General features: G+C 36.7%; 1 non-coding gene across 1 annotated transcript; it reads left to right on the top strand.

Moving 5' to 3' along the window:
* The first annotated feature begins 316 nt into the window (after positions 1-316).
* Trnak-cuu lies at positions 317-389 on the top strand. The gene has a single exon. It is a non-coding gene; the product is annotated as a tRNA-Lys (tRNA).
* Positions 390-8,791: the final 8,402 nt, after the last annotated feature.

Here is an 8,791-nt window from a genome sequence, read left to right as displayed (position 1 = left end):
AAATTGTAGCACTTTACTCCAAATGCTCTATTCAAAAGCTCTGTCTCCCGCAGGAGCCAGACAGAGATCTCAATGGCGACACAGCCCCAGGAAGTCGAGCTTTAAAATGACACAGCGTTTTTTCTGCTACTGTTGCCGAATCAGGGAATCTCCCTACAGCATGCCACCAACAAACAGCAAAAATCTGTGTTAAACTCTCTCTCCCTTATTTTTAAGCCTTCTCAGGTTTTTTAAGTGGGTTTAGTCCATCACGTGGGGCGCCATATGAAGTAATAAGGGCAGCGGCGAGGCTGCGTCCCCAACACCCCAGCCGCCTGCCCGGCTAGCTCAGTTGGTAGAGCATGAGACTCTTAATCTCAGGGTCGTGGGTTCGAGCCCCACGTTGGGCGCCATATGAAGTAATAAGGGCAGCGGCGAGGCTGCGTCCCCAACACCCCAGCCGCCTGCCCGGCTAGCTTATGCCCGAAATAACAACACACAAACTGTATTCATTTAAACACTGCTTGGCCCTTCTGCCCTAGCCCTTACTGGCTAATTCTGATATCCCGATCAACCCATCTCTAATAATCGGTGAGCACCGGTCTTACCGGGAAGATTCTAGCCTATGTCCATCCTGGGTCGGAGCTTCATCGCTTGTGTCTGCCAGGGAGCAGGGCATGGCGTCTCTGCTGAGGCGTCTGCTCCAGAGAGAGCTGTGGAGTCTCTGACCTCACTTCCTCTTCCTCCCAGCATTTTGTTCTGTTTACTCCTCCCACCTATCCTCTAACCAATAAAATGGGCCAGGGCAGTGTCTTTATTAGCCAATGACCTTCCTCCATCAGGGTTTGGTCATATTAACCCCCATTTCCCTCATATTCCCCTCTCTCCTATTGAAACCTTTCTTGGAATTATTGCTCCCCCATTCTATGTTGAGGTTCTGATAGACCTAGTCCTGTGCAGGCCTTGTGAAGATAGCCACAGCTGCAGTGAGTTCATGAAAACAATGGCAGTGTCAAATCCAAAGCACTTCATATTTCTGCATATTTCCAAACCCTCTGGCTCTTTCATTAATTTCCCCCCTTTTATTGAAAATAGTTTTTTCCCCTCACATAGCATATCCTAATTACAGATTCCTCTCCCGCTACAACTTCCACTTTACCATCCCACATCCCCTCTCATCTGGATCCACTCCTTTTCTGTCTCTCATTAGAAAAGAAACAAGTGCCGAATGGTGGCAGAGACAAGTGTATCTCTGTGAGTTTCAGTCCAGTCTGATCTACAGAATGAGTTTCATGTTAGATTCCAAAATTAAAAAGAAACCATGTCTTGTAAATTAAAAAGAAAACAAAAGAAACAGGCATCTAAAAAATAAAAATAAAATATAAAATAAAACAAGCACCAACCCATCGGAATTGGACAAAACAAACAGAAGGTAAAGAACCTAAGAGAACGTTTGAGAATCAGAGACCTACTCATTCATGCACACACTCTGGAATTCCATAGAAACACCAAACTAGAAGCTAAAATATATATGCAGTGGACCTGGCACATACCTATGCAGGCTTTGTATAGGCTGGATCAATACATGTGAGTTCATAAGAGCTTTTATTGTGTTGAAATAGAAGTCCTGGTTTTCTTTGTGTTCTCTGTCCCCTTTAGCTATTACACTCTTTTCGCCTCCACTTCCACAATGTACTCTGAGTGCCAAGGGAGAGATTTGATAGAGTGGAGACATCCCATTCAAGTTGAGTGTTTCAAGGTCTCTTACTCTCTGCATAGTGTCTGGCTGTTGGTCTTTATTTGTTCCTGTCTGCTGCAGGAGGAAGCTTCTCTGATGATAGCTGAGAAAGGTCCTGACTTACAAGTATAAAAGTATGCCATTAGAAGTTGTGCCATTGTTACATTTTTTTTAAAAAAGAAAATAGTATTTGCTTTCCTCCTTTGTCCCTGCTCTCAGGTTCTTGGTCATCTGACCAGTATCAGATTTGAGTTTCTTCTCAGGGAAGGAGGCCTTAAGTCAAATCAGATATTTGTTGGTTATTCTCACAAGATTTGTGCCACCTTGCTCTGGCATATATTTCAAGCACGACACCACTGAAAATCAAAGCATTTTTGGCACACTTGGGGTTTGTGCTTCTCCTTTGGAAGCATGAAGAGTACCTTCCTGAACCAAAGATGTTAGAACATAGATGTGGAGTCCCCATGTATGTATCAGCTCGACGTTTCCATGTACAGTGAGTTGTGTAAGTGTTGTCTTCACTGAAGGGGACTTGATGTCAGTTTGTGGAGAGCAACCTATATTCACGGCAAAAGCCTGTGTTGGGTTCACATTTGTTCTTGTCTTCTTTAAACTTCTTGCATTCTTTGATAGTAGTTATAATTGTTCTTTTAAGTTCTGTGTTTGTGAGTTCATTTAGGCATTACTTATGGAAGAATATTTTTATACGGTTGATGGATTTAAGGAGAGATAAACTGTCTTTGTCTTTCATATTATTTGTGTTTTAATAAGACCTAGGCATGTCAACTTATTTTACCATATTGTGTCTGATGTGAGATTCTAGCTGGCTTTGGGCTAGGTCAATTAAAAGTCTATACAAAGAAAGGCCTGAAGGTTGGAGATAGTACAGGCAGGAGAGGTTCCAGGAATTCAGCAGCCTGTATCTATAAACAGATGAGCACTCCTGGCTATGCCTGAAGCTTGGATATGATGCAGACTTGCATCTGAGGGACACACCAGATTGGATTGATACAGAGAGTATATTCTCTGAGACAAACCTGGAAGTTGGAAACAATGTAGTTAGGACCGATCAGACTGGGCATGCATATAGTATCAGTGACCTGGGACATATCTGTGAATTAGGGAAGTTACTGACAGGCTAGGGTTAAAAAAACTCACTACAATGAACCTGGGCATAGGATGTAGGAGCTAGGCAAGGTCAGGAGGTCTGATGTGGTGTGGACAATGGAGTGGAAGAAAGGAAGATCACATGCATCCTACAGAGCATGTAGTGGATACAGAGTGCCTGAAAGCAAGACGAGCTAGAGAAAGAATCAGGCAAGGCCCAAAGAAATGGAGATGAAGTAAATCTTTCTCTAAACTTAATGCCTTTCAATTTACAAAAGTGTTAAAAATAGTTGCCTATTCTTTATATTTATAATTATATTTTTATAGATTACTTTTCAACTCTCACTGGATTTTCTTTAAATGTCTTTTAGAATATTTTCTTTTTTCCCCTTGGGCTAAATTCCATTCTTTTATTTTGTCTTCTACTTTTGAATGCTTCATTAGAATGAAAGCTGAAATTTTATTTAAAGACATTTTATTTTACCCATCACAATTTATAAACACAAGATATACATATATAAAGATATCAATATAAAATATGTGTATTGTGTTTTCTGGAATCATGCAAGCCCATTGCCCTAAATGATTAGATATTACTATCCAAAATTATTTTTTCCTTAAGGAGAATAACACCTCAATTTGTGAATGACTTGTATCCCAAACACTATTTGTTGAGCTGCAAGAGTGAATTCATGTTATACAAAATGTTATCCATAGTGAACATATAAAACATCTAAACAAACTTAAAATAGATTAAAAATGTATTCATCTCCCTTTGTTCCTGAAGTTAAACACAAAATAATTCTCTTTAATCTAATATCCATAGATGTCAATGTTTTTTTCTAAAAATTAAGTCTTTGCATTTAAAATATAAATGTATTTTAATTTTTACATAGTTTTTAAGAGACTTGTCTCCTATTTCAGGGTGAGAGGTTATACATTTGCCTAACTCGGTTCAACCAATATTATCCATTTGTTCTTAAATACATTCTTGAAAGTGTTAAAGTTGTTTGTTCATTTCTTCAGCAACTATTTGAAACAGATGTTTTGAATATAGAAATATAACTGTGATTTTTAAGTGAAAAATTTTCCATTCTTTTGTGGAATGTTTGGTGCAGAAACCTAAAACAAGTTAATATATGAATCATGAATCTGTTAAAAGAGGGCAACTTTAAGGTGAATAGAATAGCAAATATAAAGTCTGAAAGATGAAAGTGGCAGGCATCCATAAAGAACAAGTTAGTTTTTAGGTCAATATTTCTAGAATGCCAGTGAAAGAAGGGTCACTTAAAACATTAAATAAACGGAGGTGACAACAACGCCTTAGAGGCTGTTCTGAAGTCATGGCTTTTCACTTTCAATACTAATTGAAAGAATAGAATACTGGCACAATGAGTTTTACATTTTAATCTTATTACCGTGATTGCTAAGGATTTGTTTGAGGTAAGAAAAAGGTTAAGTCAGGGAAACAAATTAGGGCTCTTTACAGAGATCCTGCTAGGAGGAAAGAGTGATGTAAGCCATACAGTAACAGTGGAACTAGTAAGAAGAAATCAATGTTTACAAATATTTGCAATTACAACCAGTAGGTTTTACTGATAGAATGTAAGCTAAGAGAAAGTGATAAGCCAAAGACAGCTTCAGGGTTTTAATTCCAGGAAACTGGAAGTAATGTCCATGCCACTAATTGCTGTTGGAAAGAAAGAAAAGCTAGCTTGACAGCATGCTAATTTCTCACTATGGTGTTAACTTGTCCATGGGACATGTCAAATGGGTACTTAGATGAGGACAGGGTAGATGATAAGAGCTAAAGAATCATAGATATGTGACTAGTATTGAAAACCATGGCATTTGATGTTTGTGTGGCTTAAAATAAAGAAGAGGAAGACTCCTATGGTATCAATGTATTAGGGGATGTGACAATGTAAAGTTCCACTTCACAGTGGTAGAAAGGTTGGAGAAAAGTTGACAACTTAAGAAAAAATAGAAAAGAAGAATTAGCTTTATGTAATGGTTATGGAAAGGGTATTATAAGGGCTTTTAATGGTTTACAGGCAATGTTCATCATGATGAAGTAGGAAAATGTAAAAAAAAAGTACAGGCAAGCAGCCTTGTAGACTGCAGGAAATGAAACTTTTGAGGGCAAAGAAAGAAGAGTGGTGTAAAATGAAACTGTAAAGAAAGAAGACACATCTTTACAGCTTGTAAAATACAATAGACTATACAATTCCAGACTAGGATTAAAAGTCTGAAGAGAACATACATAGACCACATTTTTCTGCCACTTATATCTAAAAAAAATCACCATCACCCAGCATGTAACTATACATAGAGACAAATGTTTTTCAGACCATAGTTGTGAGTTCACTCTCCAGTTCATTTCTGTCAACCTCAAAGAAAAAATTTCTTTAAAACTGTCATGAATACTACGTCAAATATCCCTTCTTTGTGATTGCTACCCCAAGTTCTAGGAAGTGTGAGAACAGAGGTTAGCAACTGTAGTCAATTGTTTTTATCACTTCCTACTCATTATCTGCTTCGTTATTCCCAATGTGATAAGTTCCATTGCTCAGTGGTCATTTTGGTAAGATGAAGGTTAAAAGAGAGAGTGAGAAAGAGATGGAGGGAGGCTCCAGAAAACTACCATTTCATAAATGCAGAATTTCATTTTTTGATCAATGAAAATTTATAAATGTCAGACTGCAGTGCAAAACTTTTCCCTGGTATATTTGTCATTAAATGTTATAAAAATTTTGGTAAAAATGAAAGCATGTGTTTGTTTTTCATATGTATTGTCAAGAGAAAATGGTGCAAAACTTCAGGTAATATTGTCAAGTTTGTTGGACCACAGATTGCTGGAGATAGAATGAAAAGAAAAATGCCACAATCCATTATTTTCATTTCCCAGATGGTCAAAGAGAGGTCCCAGAATTCTGATAAAATTTGGTTGCAGGACTCCTCACAATGTTCTTTCTGGTTTTCAGTTGATTTTTTCTTTATGGTTGTATGAGAGGTGACACAAACCAAACTCTCAAATGATTCGGCTGAAAGTGACTATTAATAGATGGTTTTTATTATATTCAAATATAATGTTGGAAAGTTAACTTATTAAAATAAAATAAAGAAAGAGATCACCAATGTGGATTATTACTATTGTGTTTTTTTTTCCTGTCCTCAGTATGTTTTCATTTTGAGTTTGTTGATAGTAGACTTTAGAACTATTATTGGTGATATGTTTCCTACTCTGTCACAAAAAGTCTAACCAAATCTCTTAGGTGAAAGGTTTTGTCCTTGATAATGTAAGTTATCACTGTTGAGCTGTTATTGTCCCATCCACAGCAACTTTTAATTTATAAAGTTATATTACTTGGTCCTATTAGAGTGTTCATACTGTGGTAGTAACTCATCATTCTATTTTTCATTTTTCTGACATATTGGTTAGGATATGTTTAAGACAGGCAAGGTCTTAGAAAGATTCCAGTATTTTCTGCTGCTGAGGGATGAAAGAAATGTTATTTCAACACTGAGGTCACTTTAAGTGTAAGTATTCAGTGGAGAATATCATATATGCTATTTGGAGTCGTAGAGAGAAGGAGAGGGAGAGAGAAAATGCTTATGTATTGATAAACCATTGTATTTAAGGGGCACTGATATGTTTATATCTGAGTGGTATAAAAATCTAGAGAATTATATATAATTATCGGCCTTTTCTGTCCCATTTTACTAAAGCTAAGCCAGAAGAGGAAGTTATCTGAAAACATTAGATTGAAGTGAGCCTGATAACATTTGACAGGTACCAGCTAGATGTTTTTGTAGATAAAGAAATATTTAAATATCAATAATAAAGATAATAAAAAGCAATAATTTATGATGGTGTGACATATTGGTACCCACAATTAATAAATCCTTTGTCAACTTTCCAAATCATTATGAGGGATGTACAGTGACTTCTAGTCTTTCACCTGCATACACACCATCATGAAACAGAAATCATATAAAGATTGCAACTAGTATCTGAAAGCATGTTGAAAGAGGTTCATTGTTCTATATAATGGGAATAATGTTTCCTATTCCTACGTGGGGAAAAGAAATCACTGAAATGTTACATGGATACTAAATAAATACCCATCTCAGATCATATAACTTAATGATTTATAGCTGTCATGTGCTCATCCTAAAGAGCATGTGAAAGTGAAAAAAAGAAAAACAGAAAACATCTCAAGAAATGTACTGAATTTAATGTGCATCCATTTTCCTGACAGTAAGTTTTTATCTTGTGATTCTCTAAAGACTTAACTATTTCCACCACAAAAAAATACCTCTACAAACTCTTATATCTTAGCAAATGCTATTTTTAATAGCACATTTTTTGTAAGATGACCAACTAATATTGAAACCAAAGGAACTGCTTCATGGATATAAAATGCATACACCATGTAATTTCGCTCTCTTTTTTACGAGACATATCTTTTAAAGCAAAACAATTTTTAGACACTAAGAACGACATGTAGCAGATGATGAAAATGTAAGACTGGGAAGTAAATTTGAAAATGAAATCAGGAACTGCTTTTACTTTTCAAGTTATGCACTAGTCCAAAATATTTGAAGGTGTTTTCTTAAAAGGTCTGAAAAAGAGATTAAAGTATTTAAAACAAGGTGTCATTTGCCAATCATTCTTGCCCTAATCTAAGTTTCAGTCTGCACTTTTAAATATAGATTTACAGCCAGCCCCCTATAACATTGTATGGCCTAGTGAGATCTCGGTGCATGACTATGGGAAACGAAGATCTTTGCATTTAATACCTACCCAACAGCTCTCTAAAAAAATTGAAAACCTAAAAAGCTTGTCAATCAGAATTGCAAACACTTTTTACAAAAAAAAAGAGAAGCTTAAATAGAAAACTGGAGCAACAACAGGTGGCATGGATTCCGGCACGGGCTTGCACCCAAGAGGAGAATCAACACTGATTCATGAGCATAACTACAGGGCCTGGTGTAGAGCCAGTTCTGATTTCCTTTGCTTTTAGAGCAGCTTTTAATTTTTTATCATCTTATGAAATGGTAGTGAATTAGATGCTGAACACTGGTAACCACAGTGTTACCTTTGCCACAGGGATACTTATCCAGGTATGTCAGCAGTGCCTATGGGCACATGCTTAAAGTTTAATCTGGAAAAATAACCTCGAGGATCCTTTATCTTGTCAGGATTTAAAATGAAATCATAGATGATAGGGCTTTCATGAATGGCCTTAGAGCAATCAGCTTGGTTTTAAAGTTTACAATGGAATACCATTTTATATTATGTTACTCTGTGTTGAATTAAATTTTGAGGAAGTAAACAACTGTGAATTTATTACAGGTAGTACACTTATGACAGACAAAAATAAGAAGTCAACCAAAGGTTAAACTTGGTAAACCAATGTGTCTACTAAACTTACAGAGCACACATGAGTAGTTACTTGCAGGAGAATGCATGATGCCCAAAGAGCTTCACTTATGCAAAGCATCACCCTATTATGAATGAAATTTGGTTACTATCTCTATGTCATCTTCTCTTTGTTCAGTTTACTCACCAAATCAGAGCTAATATTCACGTATACCCTTTGCATTGTAACTCATCTCTTAGGTGATCAAGCTCCCACTAGCCTGCCATATTCATCAGAGCTGAATCTCTTATCATGCATAACAGTACTCATGCTGTTTTTGCAATGGCTAATTAGACAATTTTGTCATATATATGCTTCTCTGAGGAGATACAATTTACTACCTACTTCTTCAGTCATTTTTTAGCAGCCCCCTGTGCTAGTTACTATTGCTGTGATGACACACCATGACCAAAAGCTGAGGATTAATTTGTTTGATACTTCCACATTGTAGTCCATTACTGACAGAAGTCAGGACAGAAAGTCGAGGCAGGAACTAAAACAGAGCAGTAATCTGGAGCCAAAAGCTGATGCACAGGTCATA

The sequence above is a fragment of the Microtus oregoni genome, unplaced genomic scaffold, assembly GCF_018167655.1.
Source record: "Microtus oregoni isolate MIOR12 unplaced genomic scaffold, Mior012 000050F_004, whole genome shotgun sequence".
Lineage (NCBI taxonomy): Eukaryota > Metazoa > Chordata > Mammalia > Rodentia > Cricetidae > Microtus > Microtus oregoni.
Note: the sequence above shows the minus strand (reverse complement) of the source record. Positions and strands in the feature narration are given on the sequence as shown.